The sequence below is a fragment of the Apium graveolens genome, chromosome 1, assembly GCF_009905375.1.
Source record: "Apium graveolens cultivar Ventura chromosome 1, ASM990537v1, whole genome shotgun sequence".
Taxonomy (NCBI): Eukaryota; Viridiplantae; Streptophyta; class Magnoliopsida; order Apiales; family Apiaceae; genus Apium; species Apium graveolens.
In genome coordinates, this window is record NC_133647.1 from 114,429,874 (window position 1) to 114,450,109 (window position 20,236).

Sequence of the window (20,236 nt, forward strand, 5' to 3'; positions counted from 1 at the left end):
TTAATGTTGCATACTATTGTCAATTCTTCCCCACTATATGCAAGGTGGACTAGCTGGTTCATAAAATTAAATCTTAGAAAGAAGAAAGACTTTATTGAAACTTGTTGATGCAGGATCTCACATATTTAAAATTGTTAAGCTTGTTACAATTATATGTATATTTAATCACCTGGGACAGCTGATAGATTACATAAGCAAGCATTGAGGTAATGCTATGAGGGAATGTAAATACACCACCCTCACAAGTTTATAACATGTACCGAGTGAATTTGAGAGAGAGAGACAGAGATGTAGGATGTATGTCTGTGGTAACAAAATATATAATTGTACTTTTGTTATTCAGTGAAATAAAAGTATTTTTCAATCTATGTTAATAATATTAGCGGAGTTTTGGTTAAATCCCATTCACGTTTCAAACAAGTGATACAAAGCACGATGTTACAACCCCAAATTTCGAAGTTGACGTATACAAATTACTAGTAAAATTTCAAAAAATGTAAAGTTTTACACTTACTAGTAAAATAGGTCATTGATGGAATTAGGAATAATGATTAAGATTATGATTTTGTTGATTGTAAAACCTCGAACGAGTGGAAGTCGAAAAACGTATCTTGGACTTAAAGCAAGTTGTTAAACCCACTACAACAAAATAGGTCAATTACGACGTCCAACTTAAGACGGAAAAAAATGCGTGCCAAACTTACGACGGAAAAAAGTAAAACGTCGTAATTATTTATGACGAACCCCAAAACCGTCGTAAGTTTAGTATTTTATTAATAAAATTCTGGACGACATGATTAAACAAAAATAAAAATTATTTGAAGTTGCGACGATTTAAATATTTCGTCGTAAGTTAATTATTTTTATTAAAATTTACGACGGAAATTAAAATTCGTCGTAAGTTATCATAAAGGGAAATTTAACTTTTTCCCAATTTTTTGGCGGGAAAATAAAAATCATTTGAAGTTCCGACAATTTGAACATTTCGTCGTAAGTTAAATATTTTTATTAAACTTTTAACTTGAAATAAATATAAAAAAATATTTCATCTAAATTTATGACGAAATATTTGTCACGGAAAATATTGGAACATCCAATTCACGGCGAAAATTAAAATTCGTCGTAAGTTATCAAAGAGGGAAATTTAATTTTTTCCCAAAATTTTGGCGGTAAATTTGTCTTTTCTCAATTTTTTTGCAGATAACAATTTATGACGGATTCCGTCGTAAATTAACACATGATTTTTGATAATTTCAATTTTTAAAAAATATTATTTCATGATCCAACCATATTAATGTCAACATTTATTTGTTTGGGTGACATTTCAAGAATTTCAGAAAAAAATTAAATATTTTGATAAAATAATTTAATATGAAACATTGATTATATCACTAATATATATATATATATATATATATATATATTGTTATCCATACGGTTGGATCGATGAAAAATATTTTTAAATAATCGGAACACAAATTCAGAACTAGACACTAATTAGTTGTACTAGTCGAATTGATGTTTGACTGTTAAAATGTCAAACCAAATAAATTTATTTTGATATGAAATTTTGGTTATATCACTAATATATATATATTTACATCCATACGGTTGGATCGTTGAAAAATATTTTTTAAATAATCGAAACACTAATTTAGGATTAAACACTAGTTAGTGGTACTACTCGAACGCTTAACTGTTAAAATGGCAAACCAAATAAAACTATTTTGATATGAAATTTTGGTTATATCACTACTATATATCTATTAAAATCTATATGGTTGTATCGTTGAAATATATTTTTAAAATAATCAAAACACCATTTCAGGATTAAATACTAGTTAGATGTAATAGTCAAATGAAAAACCAAATAAAATTATTTTCATATGTAGCTTTAGTTATGTCACTAATATATATATATATATATATATATATCTATTAAACTTCACACGGTTGAATCGTTGACAAATATTTTTAAAATAATTAGTTATATCATTAAAAAAGTCATTCACAAACTCTTCAATTATTTATTACTTCATTTTTCTCTCTTCAATCTATTATAACTCAACCATTGATTGTGTGTGACTTGTAAGTGGTAACTTTAGGTTGCAAGAGCACTCCACAAACTCAATATTGAATAATAATATTTTATATCTTGTGCAATACATGAATTGCGTTAATATATAAATAAATTTTAAATTATATTTATTCAATCATATATTAATTTTAATATATTTATGTAAATATATAATAATTATAGATTTATAATAAAAATTATAAAAAAAAATTAGAAAATAGTCGTGATCGTAGTTTAGCGTGATAAGGAGATCAATTAAATATTAGTTGATCTTCTTATATGGATATTCTATTTTAATTTATTAACTTTTTATATATACTCCTATAAAGAAATCATATAAGGATTAATTGAATTTTAAAAATTAAATAAAAATCACTTGAAATTTGAAAGTTTTTCATATCAAAATCTCTACCTCCGCTAATTTATCTTTTAATAATTTTATTACCCTGTGTGTGGTGGAGATGGTAATCTGAGCTACATAATAGACTAGGTGTCACTTATTTATTTGATGAACGGGTCTAACACCGATTGCTAGTATGCAATCAACTTACAGCCCTTGGATAATATTGACAAACACAGCACACTGGACAAAGATAAACACATACATCTCCTCTCTCTCGGCCTCACTGCCCAGATCTACAATCTTAATCCCCATACATCAACAAAAACCAAAATTTGATGCAACCCATTTACTTTTCGATCCAATCAGACAACCCACTTGCGGAAAGATCTTTACTAGTTTGAGTCAGTTTTCAATTGCACGAACAAGTGTTTATTGATAGTGCTATAAAAATCATGTTTGTTGGATCTCCTGCTCTGATTCAACTTGTTATCGATGATGCTATGGATGAAATTAGAGATGTATTAGATAAAGTGATCCTTCTTGGAAGGCTGTTGAGTCAGCTGATGCTGATGGTCAAACTTTACTTCATTTGGCCATTAGTCAAAATCGGCCTGATCTAGTACAGCTTTTACTAAAAGCCAACAAATAATCCGAGCAGAAAAGCTGGGTTTTTCAAACTGAATGACACCTGCAAGAGGAACAGAGTCTTGAGAAACAAGAGTGATGGGTGGTGAAGAAGATTCACCAGTTTTATTCAAAGAAGGCGCATTGTTGTTGCTGTTATTAGTTGCTTCAGAAGTAACAGAGAAAAGGGGTGAGTTGAGAGTGTGAATAGTGAAATTAGGGGGTTATTGTTGAGGAAGATAGAGGTGGGTTGGGAATTTAAAATAATGGTGATGAACATCTGGTTATTGTTGAGGAAGATAGTGTTGCAGCTGGTGTTTGGCTTACCAGATACATTTTTATTGGTCAAAATCTCTCTCCTATTAAGGTATAGAATAACAGTTTACCTATCCACTACAGTTTATGTTGCAGGAGCCAATTGCTTCACTTTTTCTTGTAAAATCATTCCTGCCTCACCTGCTATACTTTTCTTCTTAGATGTCACCTGCATTTTATTTTAAAATTTAATCCACACGGAATCTAGTAACAAGGCCTTGTGCTTATGCAAGAAAATAAGTTTTGCTTCATAGTAAAAGCAATAACTAGTTGCTTCTTAAGATTTTGAATCACTTGCATACAGAAAACATAAATCACTTGAGTACTCTATTTAACATTAAAAATAACATGGTGTAACTGAATGCTCTATCGAACATTAAATATAAGTTGTAGCCTATATGGACCTGTAATATGAGAGCTGAGATGTTCACAAGTTGGCTAGAGTTCACAAACTAGGCGAGATCAAACAAATTTTGAAGCGAAGCCATACTAAAGCACAACTCGTTTACACTTAGAACTTGACTTGGCTTGACCTCGCCTTGTTTATGAATTATGATGTATATATTACATAACAAATAATCCATTTATATACTCACTTCTCACTAAGCAAATTCTGATTTTTTTTTCATTTTCTAATTTTGTACTAAATGTTCTGTAACATGGTAACACCAATTATAATTCTTTTGTCAAAAAAGCAATCAATCTCACAGGTTTTTGTATATATATGTATAATTTCTTAGCCCCGGTATAATTTCTTAGAACCTGGGCTAAGAAATTCTGTCATCAACGTAAAACCCTTTGTTCAATTTTGGTTCAGGTGCGCTAAGTTGTACAGGATTATGTTCAGCTACAGCCTAAGAGTGCCCTTATTATCCGTAATCTATGCTTTTAGGGGAGTTGAGCCAGATACATTTTTACCAGAAAGGAACATCTATCTCGAGCCAGACGTTGAGGTTCCGAGGAGGTCCGGCTCAACTCCCCTAGAAGCATGTTGTTGAACATGTTCCTTTCTCTAACTTCTGTCCTAATTATGCATAAGGCAAACCTGCAATATTATTCTGTAGCATAACTACTCCAGCTTCTCTTTAAGCTTGTAATACTTTTGTGCTTCATTTTGTTGAGCTTAATTAATTGTTGTTGTTATAAGTACTGATCCGGGGAAAACTGTTCTGCAGCCATGCAGCCATGCAGCCAGCCTCCACTTTTAAGTGCAATGATAGTAGATATATATAACAAAACTGGTGATTTGGAATTTGTTCGAAAGTCTCTGCCATCCCTGATCACTGAGCATAACTCTTGAAATTTAGGTATCAGGACAACTCTCTCTCCCCCTCTTTCTCTGTCCACCCTCCCTCTCCACTCTACTGTATGTGTTAACTTATTTTCTCTTGGAGTTGGTTCGATTCCTTTTGTACCGTCCAATTTTTATTGCAATTGCATTTATATAAATTCTTTTCCAACTACTTGGTATGCAACTAATTTTAATATTTATTTCTAATGCCTGTGCTGTTGAAGGCATGCATAGGATGAACATCAGGATAGTGAAGGAAGAATTCATTATTTGAGTCCATACTATGCAATGTGGAATGCGCCGAGGCCGCGAACTTGAAATTGTCTCGTGATATAATGGAGAGGGTTTTGATTGATCGCTTATCGGGGAATTTTGTTTCCGGCGTTTTGATATTTTTTAGGTTGTTATCATCATGCTTATGATGAGGGCAAGAAGGTTTTATCTTTGAAAGATAAGAATTTGAGGGATGATATGGTTTCTGTTATTAAGCAAGCAAAGAAATTGGCGGTTTCCTATTGTAGGATTCATTTACGGAACCTCATATGTTCCCGAATTGGGATAATACTAGTGGTTAAATAGTTGAATTGGGGTTGCTGGAAAGTGACCGGAATCCGGCTAGATATTTTTTTTAAACCTGGAAATACAAACTTACGACGGTTATTCATCGCAAATTCCGTCGTAAATAGGCCCTAATTCCCAAAATACTACATTTTTTATGTCGGAATTTACTAACTTACGACGTATAGTTGCGTCGTAAATTTATGTTTAATTTCATTAAATGTGGGTCCAGCGACATTATTTTTCGTCATATGTTGATAACTTACGATGGAATATACTCCGTCGTAAGTAGATTTATTATTTTATTGAGTATGTGGGCCCCTTCTTCCTAACTTGCGACGCAATTTTATCTTGTGACGAAAAAATGAACTTACTACTCGACCAAAAACGACGATTTTTTTCTGTCGTAAATGGCTCAATTACGACGATTTCAGTTCAAAAAAACCGTCGTAAATGGCGAGATTTGTTGTAGTGACCCTACCTTTTACAAAATGTTGTGTTAATATTTTCAATCATTGCGATATATACACAATGTTGTATTGTGATGTTTTAATAATTGTCATATAAAAATATCAGTTTTAATAATTGTGATATAAAAATATCATCCGATATGTTGATGATTTTGGTATAAATATATATTACCGGAGTTCAATTGATAACGCTAGAGAAGAGCAGATTATATATCAGATGTGTATTGAGACTGAGTGTTGGTCGATATAAGTTGATAAAAATCCACAAGCATTCTTGAGGTGTTTCCAAGAATGTTAACGCTAATAAGCAGCGTGGTATATTATGTTATATTATTGACCGGGGGTCGGTCGATATATACAATTATTAAAAATCCGAAAGTATTCCAGATTCGTTTGAAACAATTATTTTCTATTTGATATTAAAGTAAATATTCCAAGTGACTCGATATTCCCCTCACGGTTTATCAAATACCTCGAATTTTTATCAAACGATCTCCAAGAATCTTATTTACTCAAATTAAATATTATTTAGTCGATGAATGTTATTTCAAATATTCATTTAAAACAGCATTATTTGAGTTTTAATATATTTAATGATTATTGAGTATTATTAAATATTTATTTTAGGTTTTAAGCGATTCAAAATCATAAATCAAATTTTTAAATATTTTCTGAATTTTAGTAAATCATTCAAGTACTTTCAAATCGTGAAGAAATAAAATTTTGACTTGTTTTAAATATTTTGACTATAGTTTCAAAAGGAACACCCCCTTAAATATTTATTCGTTGACAACGGTATTTCCTCCAACAAAACGTCAAAAATTATTATTTCGACTCACATTATCATAATACTTCCTCCAAAATTTCCGAAAGTGTGTATATGTATCGGTATATACCTATCCACAAGCATTATGCTTGGGGAACAAAATAATATCTAGATATATGATAGAATTTTTTAAGGACGGGGAGTGGTAGACTCCAGTACTTTATGTACTGGGGAGACTACTAATTATTACCGCATGAGAAGGTACTATGAATACCGATGGACATGCGAAGTATGCAAAATATACCTGGGAGAAAGGAGATGCATAGAATGCCCAAATGCGGCAAGGATGAGAACCGGTAGTAAGGAAGTCATCCCTCTATTAGTAGAAAATAATAACAACATTATCCTATACGACTGATCATCGTATAGTACGGCTCCGGTTAATGTCCTAATAAATTTCCAATTGAAATTGTTTGCAATACTGTAACTCAAGCCTAGGTGTTGGGTTTACTGAAAGTATTCGCAAAATAATTGAGAAATGAAATATTATTTTTGAAATAGGTGTATATCACAAAGAAAGTTATTCTCCTAATTATATAATATTATACTAGAAATTACAGTCAGATTTAACAGTCAATTTTAACTATTTTATATTATTGCTGAGCGTTTCTGCTCACTCTTTCTTTCTTTTAAATATCACAACACAATTGATAACCGGTATGTTGGTGAAGAAACTTGGAAGATGGAAAGACTTTCTGTAGCTACTGCAGCTTAGTTTAAGGTGGGCTATATCATTCATATAGGTATAAGGTATTAGTAGTAATTATTGTAACTTCATGTAAAGGTTACAAATAATTGTTTGAGATCCTTTATACATTTGAGTTGTAATAACAAATGGTACTTGTTGTATATCATTTCTGAGGCTATAACATGTGTGTGTGTGTGAGAGAGAGATTGGGGTTCTTTGATGTGGAATTCTTGGATTATTAAGTTGATGCATGTTATACATGATTGGAGGATTGCATGACAACCCAGATTCCTGATCCCGAATTTGGGGGTGTTATAGAAATGGTATCAGAATAATAAGTTATAGTACTTAGAGACGAGAGTGTTGGGAGCAAAGTCTAGATGTGTGCATAGCGTAAGAGCTCATATAGAGTTCGTTATAGGACTACCGGATGTAGTACATATGAGTAAGTTATATTGGAAAACATAATTGAGGTATTATAATAAGACCAATGGAATCACTAGAGATAATTAGAATGGAAGATGAGAATTGAAAATCTTACATGATTTAGAAAATATTTTGATATAAAACACGGAGCTGAGTGTCCGGCGCATTTGAGGTTGAAACGTCATTACCAACACCATATGTCGATTTCGACAACACGAGCCTTGTTACTCGTACTTTTTTATAGGTTTCCCATGAGAGGGCATTACACGTGATGTAACTCCCCATAATTCGGGGTAAGAAATCTGGGTGGTCACGCAATCCTTCAATCATGTTTAACCTGTATTATCTCAATAATCCAACAAACCTCAATCTCACGCGCACACACACACAATTATAGCCTTAGAAATGATGTACAAAATGTAATCTTCTTTTATTACAACTCAAATGTACTTTCCAGGATTTTAAACTATTATTCATAACCTCTACATGAAGTTATAATAATCTTACAATTATTTGAAGCCTATCTATATGTTCTGGCTTTCCTGAAGCAATGATGCAAGGACTTCTCCTCGCAGGTGTAGTCGACTAGGTCTCTTACTGGCATACTGGTTATATGTTGTGTTGTGACATTTAAAAGAAAGTAAGATTGAGCAATAATGCTCAGCCATAATGTATAAAACATTTTGGGAATAACTATTAATATAATACTTCATCGCATAATATGAAAATTTGAAAACTTGGTGGTATACACCTTTTTCTTTTTAAATCAAATAAGATATCTTATCTATATCAAAATATCTTGACAATGTTCTCGATTTATATACTAAGGATAATTATTTTCTTGGTGATATACACCTCTTTTTGAAATAATGTTTTCGATTGACTTATTAGTCTGCAAATACCTTAATGGTAAACCCAGTGCATAGGCTTGAGTTACTATATTACATCTCAATTCCAATTGGAAGAATAGGACATTCAACGGAGCCACCGCAAACAATGATCAGTCAGAATACGAAAATCTGTAACTTTTTCTACTAGTAGAAGGATGACTACCGTACATCCGGTTGTCACCCTTGCCGCATTCAGGCATATTATGTGTGTCCCATACATCCAGACTTTCTACATACTCCACATGTTTACATGTGGCACACCAGTAGTCGCTCTAGTACACAAAGTACTAGACTCTACCCCTCCTTGTCCTTTTAAAAATCTTATTATAAAACAGGAACTTGAATTATATCGAAGTTCCTCAAGTCTTTTGCTTGTTCATAGATACAACTCATCTTATATATGTATATATGTCCTTCCGAGAATTTCTGGAGGAAGTAATAAGATAATGTGAGTTGACCGTTGTCAACAGATAAGTATTTAAGGGGAAGTTTCCTTTGACACTATAGTCAAAATAATTAATATATATTGAAATAATATTTTTCAAAGTTCGGATAATACCAAAATGATTTTCTGAAACTCAGAAAATATTTTGAAATACGATTTATGATTTTTAAACCATATAAAATCATTAAATAAATATTTAATAACCAATTAATATTTATTAAAATAATCAACCTTTAACAATTCTATTTTAAAAGAATATTTGAATAATATTCCCTGAATGATTTATGTTTAAGTAAATAGATTAAATCTTAAGTAAATGTTAAATATTTAAAATTTTTAAATAAGTATTCTTCCAAGAATACTTCTTCTTTAAATGAGTATTTAAAATAATATTCATCATTTAAATAAATAATATAAGTTGAGGGAACACGATATTGGGAAATCGTTTTAATAAAAGTTTGAGGTACTTAATGCTTTGCGAGGGGACATCGAGTCCCTCAGAATAAAATACCTATGGACTTTTAATCGTCCAAAACATCTCCAGTATGATTCTCGGGTTTATACTTTATAAAAGTTTCCCGACTCTTGGTCTTACAATTGTTCATCACGCTCTACTATGGCATTAATATTCTTAAATAAAACACATCCTGAATACTTCCCGTTTTCATTAAATTATACTGACGGATCCTCGGTATAAAATATACACCTCCTATATACAACGCTACTATGTAGCATTGTCTATTGAATTCGGTAATATTCATGTAACAAAATCATTAACATATTGTATGATATTACATATCACAATTCATAAAATATCGTAATACAACATCATGTATATATAGCATTTATTTGAAAATAAACATAACACAACAATTTTAAAAGGTAGGGTTTAAAAACTTGCCTAGAGTCCAAGATACGTTTTTCGACTTGCTCTTGTTTCAGGTTTTCTAACCAACAAATATCATAATCTTAATCATCATTCCTAATCCCATCACCGACTAATATTTCTAATAAGTACAATACTTCATAATTTTCAATAATCTACCGAATCGAAATAAGTATCAATCCTTGTTTGAAACAGACGGTCAAAGTGGTCTTCAGGAGTTGACTTTACCCAATGTTACTATTATGCGAATCACACTCTAACATTTTAAATAAATCAAAAAATTAATATTTTATTACAAAACCACATCGAGTAGATTCTGAAGTGTTTTTAATATTTATCATAAAAGTTTCATTTTGATAAAATGAATTTAAATAGGTCAAAAGCATTTTAAATGTTCGGTCAACTACAGAGTTTTACTATTCATACTTCTTTCACTAAAACATTGATTTCTCTCAAACCGTTAACTGAATTGATGTACCATTTTCTTGTGCATGATCTAGACAAAATTTAGAACCAAATAATTTAAAATGGTTTTCTGGTAGCACGGGTGAAAATCCCGAAGTGACGGTTTAATGGTAGTAGGTGTTCTTGGTGATAACTCCTTGCATGACCTCGGCTCCGATATTTTTATAAAATCAAAAAATTAACAACTTTAACTAAATATTTAAAGAGTGCTTTCCCATTATATAACTAAGCTACTGACCAAGTTTCATGATTTTAAAAAATGTTTAAAGGCCTCAATTATACCCTTAAAGTCAAAACTAGGTAGCAATTTGCTTTTCTCGATTACGTTCACTAAACCGAACTTTTCTCCTAATCCGTAAATCTTCTCAGCACGATTTTTATATGTTTACATACTAAAAAACAAGAAATTTAAATCCATGTCTAGTGGTGTATAAAAAAACTAAATTTATAGTTGTATTTATTGTTTAAAACAGTCATAAATATAAACAGACATTACGACGGCTATACGCGCAATGATTCCTGATTTTAATTACGTTAATTTCATTGGCAACAACTCAAACACCAATTATTTCATATTTATTGCAAGATCATTCCCTAAACTATATGAAATAATCACTTACATAAATCCATCACAATCAACCATCAAAACCTAACTTTTTACAATCCAAACTCAATCAATCATCATTTACTTAAACATAACTCATACTCAATCTTATAACTCAGGCAAATCAAAGGGTTGATGATGTTTATACCTTCCTTGAAGCTTTATAATACTTGATTAAGTCCTAATATCCTTGATTAAGCCTTGGTCTAGCTTTAGGAGACTTAAACTTCCATGAAAAATCAAGAAAACAAGTAAGTAATTTTCGGAGTTACTATTTACCCACAACTTAAAATATTTTTATAAAATTGAAAACTTCATTGATGGGCTCCAAATTTGGTAAGTAGCTTACCCATAATATGGAGGAGATTTGGTTAAAATTTGATGATTTATGAATCAGTAGAACATGAGATTTGAATTCTTCTTTCCGTGGTGTTCTTAAAAATCAGCATTGTGTTCTTGGAGAGAGAGAGAGAGAGAGAGAGAGCGTTGCTTGGATTGGATTTCTTTACAAGTATTCGGTGATATGTGTGATATGTAATATGTATGTATGTTTAATAATTGAAGATGCATCTATTTTCTAAGGCTAGCCATTGGCTAGTACATGGATTTGTCAAACTTTTAATGATGAATAACAAGAATCCTTGTTTTAAGGAACCATATTTCGAACTTCGTTCAAATTGATCAACCAATTTGGTTTCTCCTTGTACTAATTTGGTTGGCATATTTTTGCATGGGATTTGTATGGCCTTAGTTCGTTCATTCATTCACTTACGGATTCGCTTGGTCGCTTATTCATTTTTATGGTAAATCTTCGTAATCTATTCGTTGGGTAAATCCTTTCTTATAAATCATTTATGCTTTGAAACCTTATACTTGGATTTTCATTTTTAGAATTCTAAATTCTTGATCGTATTGTGATTTTCGTATTCCTCAATAGTCCGTAAGATTATAAAGTTCGTTTTCTCCGAAAACGAAGGGCTTTTACATACACTCATTTGGTATGTAAAATCACACTATCAACTAGAAATTTTATTTTAAAAGCTCATATATAGGTGTTTTCGTAAAAGTTTTTATTGAACTGCAAGGTTACTATTCATAAAGGTCTTTTACCGATGTCAAAAATTCGGGATTTTACACGTGAGAACCATGAAGTCTCATTATGATTACAGATTTAAGGTTAATGGGTTAATAAGTTACGGATTATATTTAGATGTATTATTTTCTTATAAGGATCCAATACCCTATAAACATTATATTCGCCAAAGATAGTATCCACTACACCCTTGATGATTTTATTACCCTTAAAAAAGAGTTCAACTCTGTATGAGGACGTTATCGTAAGACGAGCAAGCTATATCATGATATTATGAGTATGCTTCATACGTTAGACGATGATGGGTCAACCCGGAGTTCGATGGCTTTATAAAATCGATGATATATCTCCAATGGAATTGCATAGGACTACAATGAATGATGGTTCAATCTTGAAACCTACTAAATGGAGAGACTAGTGACTCTAAAGTAAAAAATTTCGGCAGAATTGTTATTAGAGATTACAGATATATATTCGTAAACCTCTATCAATTTGGTAGCATATGTTTACTTACACACACATGGCCCTGAACTTATGGACTACATTAAGATCTATGAGAGATCTCTTTGATCTGTTCCCAAAAGGAACTGGCCACTTGTAATTTCTGACGAATACATGTTGTTGGACCCTATCAGCTTAACATATGCCTTTAAAATAATGTGGAGTAAGGTCTTCGAGGAAAATTACTGGAATAACATATGTAATTATGATACCGAATTAATGAGTGACTTAAATGATGTTAAGAGACACACTAGTTGGAATATGTAACTATGAAGGCGAGGAGGTGGGATCATCCTCAAATGGGTAATTGTGAGATTTAGGATAATCGGTGATTTATTTTGTCATTTACTCCTCGTCAAGCTACACCCTTCAAACTTTGTATCATTCATATTTCCTTGATAAGTAACATCAAGAAATCCTTTTAGTTATCTACCTTGAACTTCTGATATTACCAATGACTTTAAAAAAATTATATGAACCAGGACTTTTCCAATTCTTTTATTTGATCCACGAAGTTCTATTCAAAATTGTGATTATCTTATTCAGGCTCACACCGATTTATACTCTCTTTCAATTGTTCAAGTAATTTATTTTAAATATTTTCTTAATTATGCTAGCTAGTTAAGTCTAAACTTGAAAAAGAAGAGGATGCTTGTATTTTTGTATATAATAAAATGTTAATATATATACATGTCTATGTGTTTATTTTGGTTCTAAATTACATAATTCTAAGTCTATTGGTGATAAATTTAGTGATTCTAGCTCTCCTATTTATAGAGAGGCATTAATTCAAAGCAATGATTGAGAAACTAGGGAAGCACACATTAAGGTTTTGGAATATGGAATTGTGTAGCTACAAAGAGCAGACTACCTTTTTGTCAACAATTTCTAATATATATCTCAACATAAAAAATCTTTTCTGCCAATTTCCCATGTTTTTTTATGTATGGAAAACATGAATAGGATTCAGGTTTATACTAGAAAATGATTATTTAAATCGTGTCACACATAATTGCAGAAAATAAAATTAGGCTCTTCAAAATTTTCTTTGGTGATAAATCTAAATTAATGAATTTGGGTCTTTTACCGTATTTTATAATTACCAAAAATGGTAGAAAACATAGTTTCATTTTGGTTCAATAATTAATTCATAGTAAATACTTAGAGTTCAAATTTTTATATTACTTCACAAAATTGTAAAGATGTAATTAAAATTAATTTTACAGAATATGTCAAAAATAGTCATGTTTTTAACTTATTTATCAAAATACTATTAATGTTGTATACGTGGGTGTAGAGAAAGTTTTTTCAAATTGCATACAGGTTGCAAAAATTGCAGAGGAGGTTACTTGAAGTTGCATATCACGTGCAAATGTTTATTTTCTCCAATTTGCGTATTTTTGAAAAACCGTGTTAATTTTAATAGTTATATATAAATACATATATTTATGTACATATTGAAAAAATAAATTAATCTATTTTAACTATATTTACGATGTACATTAAAATGTGTATACAAGTTGAACAACTAATAGTAACATGTTGTGTATATATTCTTTCTTAATATGATTTGTTTTTAAATACAAGTAGAGTGCAATCTAATTCCAAAAAGAAAATAATATGATCAATGATAGGTTAAAAGGGATGAGTGTTGTTACCATATTTCTTACTTTTATTTCCAAATACATTTATAGATGCCTTTCAGTTTTTCCTTGTCTTGGAAATTTTATCTAAGTAAGTACATTTAGTTCAAAGACCTTTTGAACAAAGATAATATCAAAATAATTATGTGGGTTTTTTATGGTTTTGAAATAATAATCCTTTAACAACTTAAAAATGAGTATGTGTGTTTTCATAGTTTTATATCAAAATCTTATCCTCACTTGTCATAACTTCAGAAACAAACATACACCTGGTGTTTAACATTTCAGATGTAAAAAATTTAGCTGATGGTTTGATGGTCCAAGTAGACACTGTAATTTGAGTGTTATTATAGTAGACACTATAATTTGAGTGTTATTATAGTCTCTACATGTTAATCATTTTGATATATTTTCAACTATCATGCATAAAATCATGTGTTATAGGAATTTGGTGTAACATATCACAACCTAATAAATCACTATGCATATATATATGAGCTTTTATTCAATATTTAAGAATATGTTTAACTCATATAACTAGAGTATCCATATGAATTAGGGTGTTAAGTGATCATTTACAATCAACGGCCACTTTGTTGTTTCTAACATATTTATTCCCCTCCATTTAGTTCGCTATTGCACCCATTATACATCTATCAAAATAATTATGGAGGGAAGATGCATTCGGTTTGTAATGTACAAAGATATGCAACACCTAAAAAGTTCACTACTAATACAAATGGCTAACAAATTAAATTGAAAATGCTAACCGATTAAGTGAAAGTGTTATAATGATAATGATTGATTTTGAAAATTATTTTGAAGAGATATCCTACTCAAACTAGTGTTGCTAGCAATCAATGCCTCTTTAACATGGATATTGATGGTCTCGGTAAAAAATTTTGAAATTTGGGTTCTAAAAAATTTCTGTCAAGTTTCTAAATCTTTTTCATCAATTTTTCCTAGTTTCTCAATAATTATAAATTTTAAGTGGATATGTTTTAACTAGAGACTAATATGGATAGTATGAGGGTGAAAAATATTAAAGATTTTGAGCAATTGATGGTTGAGGATTCAAAGAACCTGTGTAGGGCCTTATATGATCTTAAAAGTTGTTGCAAACATTCAGTAACAACATTTGAGAGAGTTTCAATAATATGATGGCAAAAATTAAGCAAAAACATCTTTAAAAATTTGTATAAATGTATGGGTAACTTGTAATGAGGTTTTTTACAATAGAACAAATGATTTTGTTGGTTGGTATTGTGGAGATTTGATTCCCAATACCAAGAGTGCTAGACCAGGTGCGGAAAAAAATAGAGGAGTTTAAAGTATGATAAAAATGTTGCCGGAAAGGTTTATGAAGTTACAAGCATCCATTCTTACATTTTCACAATTATTCATGAGAAAAAAGTTGTACTTATTTGGTTCTCTATAACAAATCAGACAGTTTGGTCGAGTAAATATTTGAACCATAATAGAGTGACTTGTAATATATCCATGTTATTAATTTTATCCGGACCAAATCCGGGGTCAGAGGATTTGGTCGTCACTATAAAATCTCAATCCAAATTAATTTGTTTAATCAATAACTAAATGCCAGCGGAAGATATTTATCATTTATGACCCCAAACTAATCCAAGATCTTTTAAGGTTACAGTTCTAGAAATAAGATATCCAAATTCCATAAATAAAATTTTCACTTTCTTTTAAAACTCTTTTCAATAAATTCTAACTCAAAACTAAACCCACTAGTATAACTTCGAAATGAAGTATACTAGGCCCAAATAATATAGACAACTATAATATAATATAATATAAACCACTTTATACAATAAAACTTACACTAGTCCGCAAACCCTAGAACAACCACCTTCCAAATGCTTATTCCTTGCTTTCTTGAATTACGCAGCTAAACAACGCAAGCTAATCCTCACTGGAGGTTAAATTTGAAAACAGGCAAGTATGAGCGAAAGAAATGCTCAGCAAGTTCATTATAGCATATATAAAGTCTTTTGATATAAAAACTGACATCCGCAATAGAGCAGAACATTTAAAATCATAATTGCTGAATCGAAAAATTTATTAAAGAATCGGATAACTGTTTCTCGCTGTATTCAAAACCCTTTTTGATATTTTCGAGCTAAATGCTTCAGCAATACTTTGAATCTTGACGAGAATAAAACTCGTAAAACAGTGTTTACGGAAATTTCGTCAACAACAATAACAAGAAACAATGATTATAGATTGAATTATAAACTTTACTCAAAACCGAACTCTTGACGATAATACTTATTTTGTTGTCATATCAAATTAGATATCAATACGACCTTTGATGCTCACAACATTCCATATTGAAGTCAACATCAATCATCTATACTAATACCACCTTTGATATTTAACAATAAACTAAGTATCCACATAAATCAGAACTGAATCAAATCCGCAGTTCACTTTTAATCCAAAACAGAATCAGTTGATAAATCATTTATTCTATGATTATCAAAACCATAAAGAAATTTAGATATCAATTTAGATTGGAACCAATAACATTTCATGTTGTTCCCGATGATCAATCGCGAAACAACACCGGTATCCCGCAACCATAGCGTAAATATAGGTACTACCCATATTCCGAAGACATACGGTACCTATAGGGCACCAGAAAAGGCATAACTAGCCTTGAAAGATATTACAGCTGGACCGATATCTCGATCACCTACGCTGTAACTAGTAACCAGTAACCATTCCAATCCCAAAAACCTTTTTATTGAAAAAGGAGCCGAATCCTTTGAAATCCTAAATGATTTTTATTCCCCCAATCACTTGGGTAGGAATTCATCCAACAAAATCATCTTTCTCAAAATCCAACATATTTATAAATCCAGTAATTTGATAAGTAAAACATTTAACTATTCTGAACATAGAATAGCAGAGGGTACTTGCATAAACAGAATTATTTAATTCAGTGATATATAAAACATTTATCTATTCTGAACTGAGAATAGGAAAAGCAATACTTGCATGATAAGATTTAAAATAAATATCACTTGAACAATAAGTGATGATAGGGATACTTGCCTTTGGGTTTTTAGCAGTTAGTCACACTCGCAAAGACGCATCTATTCTGACATTCTGTCTCAAAGCATCACTGTCCTGCTTTTCAACACTTTACTGATATGCTACTCCTGCGATTGCTAGAAACCAGATATCCAATGCCATTCCATCTTACTATTTATCCATCGTCTTGTCCCGATCAACTCGAGAGATCCGCATCTATAATTAAAAGATCACATTTTAATCATCTAATCGATAATTACTCAACGAACTGCGCGTCAACACCATATCGTCTACCCATACGACAGACATAAATATAACAGACAAATACATGACTCTTGATCCATATACACACATAAATCACATAGAACATAAGCACATAACTCATGTATCACATAATTCATATCATATATGACTTGGTTCCTCAAAAGGTTTGACTCAATACGTTTAAAACTGAAATCGGGTCAATAACAGTATTTGTCGATCAAAAATGGACTCAGAAATATTCGTAAAATAAGCGACCTTTCAAACAAAAGAATTTGGGTCTTAAAAGTATTGTTAATGAAAGCGGAATATTTTTCTGAGTCCGTACGCGTTCGTTTCGTATTAAACGGACGAACGGTTGATTTATTATGAATTTTTGAACATTTTTCGAAATTAAAACATGGTCTCCAAATCGTTTAATAATTAAATAATAGGGCTCGAACACCCAAAAATAATTTTATAATAATTATAGAGCCTGGAAAATAATTTAAAATAATATTTTAAAGCTCGAACTATTTTTCGAAATTTTTAAATTAATTTAAAATAATTAAATCTAATTAAATAATGAATTAAAATTATTTAATAATTAATTAAATTAATTAATCAATTAATATTTAAATTAATTGAATAACTAAATAATTAATTATCAACTAAAATTAATTACCTAAGTAATTTGGATTTAGTTTTGAATTAAAATAAATTTTCAAAATTAAAAATAATGATTTTTAAAATAAAAATGAATTTTTAGAATAAAAGAAACTGAATTTTGATTTAAAATAAAATAGAAATTGCATAAACATGTTTTTGATTTTGGAATAGGAGAAAACGGGATCTAAACCGGGTCAAAGTCGGGTTTTATCCGGGTCCTCAAGAAACCGGCCGGGTCGCCAAGAATACCCGCCAGATTTCTTGAAAACCCATAAATCGACGAGGTTTTCCGGTGACCGCGATAAGCCCGGCGGAACTCCGTCAACACTCAGAACGCATCCAATCAACCTCGTTTCGATCGATTTCAATACCAAATCGATTCCAAATCCTGCTATGAACAAATACGCCAGCCCAGAAATCAAAAACATTGCATGAGTCGACTTTTCCGATCCAAAATGTCGAATTCTCCGGTGAATACATCGGAAAATCAAATTCGGTCAATACTCAACAAAAACTTACAATCCTGGTATCAAAATAATCCTGAATTCATATCCAAACTAATCACAATCTTAAAACTAATAAACAAAAACCAGGTAATCCGCAAATTCAATTCAAAAATCTGATAACCTCAAGAGCTCGGTTTTTAACATATTGAACTAAAACATCAATAAAACCGGTCCAAATATATCATATTAATCATAATAAAGCTAACTATATCATCAGAAACAATAAAAAAACTCATAAAATCAAAAGCCCCAATGCTTAAATATAAACCCTAAAATTCGACTTTATAAATTACCTATCCTTTGTTGATTTTGATGCTGAAATCAGAATGAGGATGTTGAGAGCTTCAAAACGGATATTCAAACTTGTAATTTGGACCACAGAATCATTCCCAAATTTGCTTTGATCTTCAAGAACAAATCAAAACCCTAACCCTAATTCTTGAGAGAAAAATCTGATTTTCTGAAAAATAAAAATAAAAACTGATTTTTAATAATAATTATTAATAAATAAAAAGCTATTTATAATTATAGATTATTGGTACGCATTGGATCATATTGGATCGAAAAATTTGTTGCTTAGCCGCTAAGTAACTGCAAACCGATCCGAAAATAGATTATTTAGCCACTAAGTAACTATTAAAACGATACAATTTAGTATCAGATTTGGAAAATTATCAAAACTCGGCTTCTTATAAAATACTTTATACGGAAATAATGTAATAATATCCCGTCTTTCGATAGTACGGGTTTTGTTGATTTATCGAAATAACTCGGCTTCTTATAAAATACTTTATACGGAAAATATGGGATATTACAATCTACCCCCCTTTTAAGGATTCCGTCCTTCGAATCAGCAGAAGAAAGCACTAAGGGTTTTCTAACCAACTTTTCATTTCCAAATAACCTCAATTCTTCATAATCTCAAACAAATCTTTGACGAATTCCTCAATAGAATCACTTTTATTGATCGCGAGAAAGAAGAACATAGAGAAAAATAAAGAGAAAGAAAAGAAAGAGAGAGATAGATAAAGGGAGAGAAGTAAAGAAACAGACCAACTTCAGTATATGCCACTGATATTTTAATCACATTGCAATCCACTGTTTCTGTTGGTAATCCCATCACATAGCCTTACTTTGACTCGACCAGGATAACTGAGCTTAACTTGATTGACATACCTTCGAATATTTGGAATGATACAATCATGGAATTTCAAAAATAAAAGAATTTGATACCATACCGAGACCAAAATCTGAATTTGAGAAAAAGTATTATTGAAATAAAAGAATAACTGAGAGATCAATATGATCAAACGAACTTGGTATTACGTGCCCAACTAGGACACTACTAATGGTTGTTAACCTTCATATATTCACAATACACACAAGTGATGGCATCCCATTCAACTCCTATCACACAGACAGGTATACCTTGTGTCCCCTATATTTAGAGTTGTTCATCTCAGTGAGAATAAAAGAATATCAAAAGAATCCAAAATCAAAGGAATAAAACTGGAAAGATTTCAAAGCTGATATTTCTGGAAAAAAATGAAATCCAGAAAACAAGATTTTGGAACAAAATGATTAAACGAGTGTTAGGACTATTTTAATATTATATG

At 30.8% G+C, this 20,236-nt stretch overlaps 1 long non-coding RNA gene across 1 annotated transcript; it reads left to right on the forward strand.

Annotated features, from left to right (window-relative positions):
- The first annotated feature begins 2,652 nt into the window (after positions 1-2,652).
- LOC141720494 (uncharacterized) lies at positions 2,653-5,344 on the forward strand. The gene is made up of 3 exons (XR_012574396.1): positions 2,653-3,411; positions 4,543-4,666; positions 4,875-5,344. It is a non-coding gene; the product is annotated as an uncharacterized LOC141720494 (long non-coding RNA).
- Positions 5,345-20,236: the final 14,892 nt, after the last annotated feature.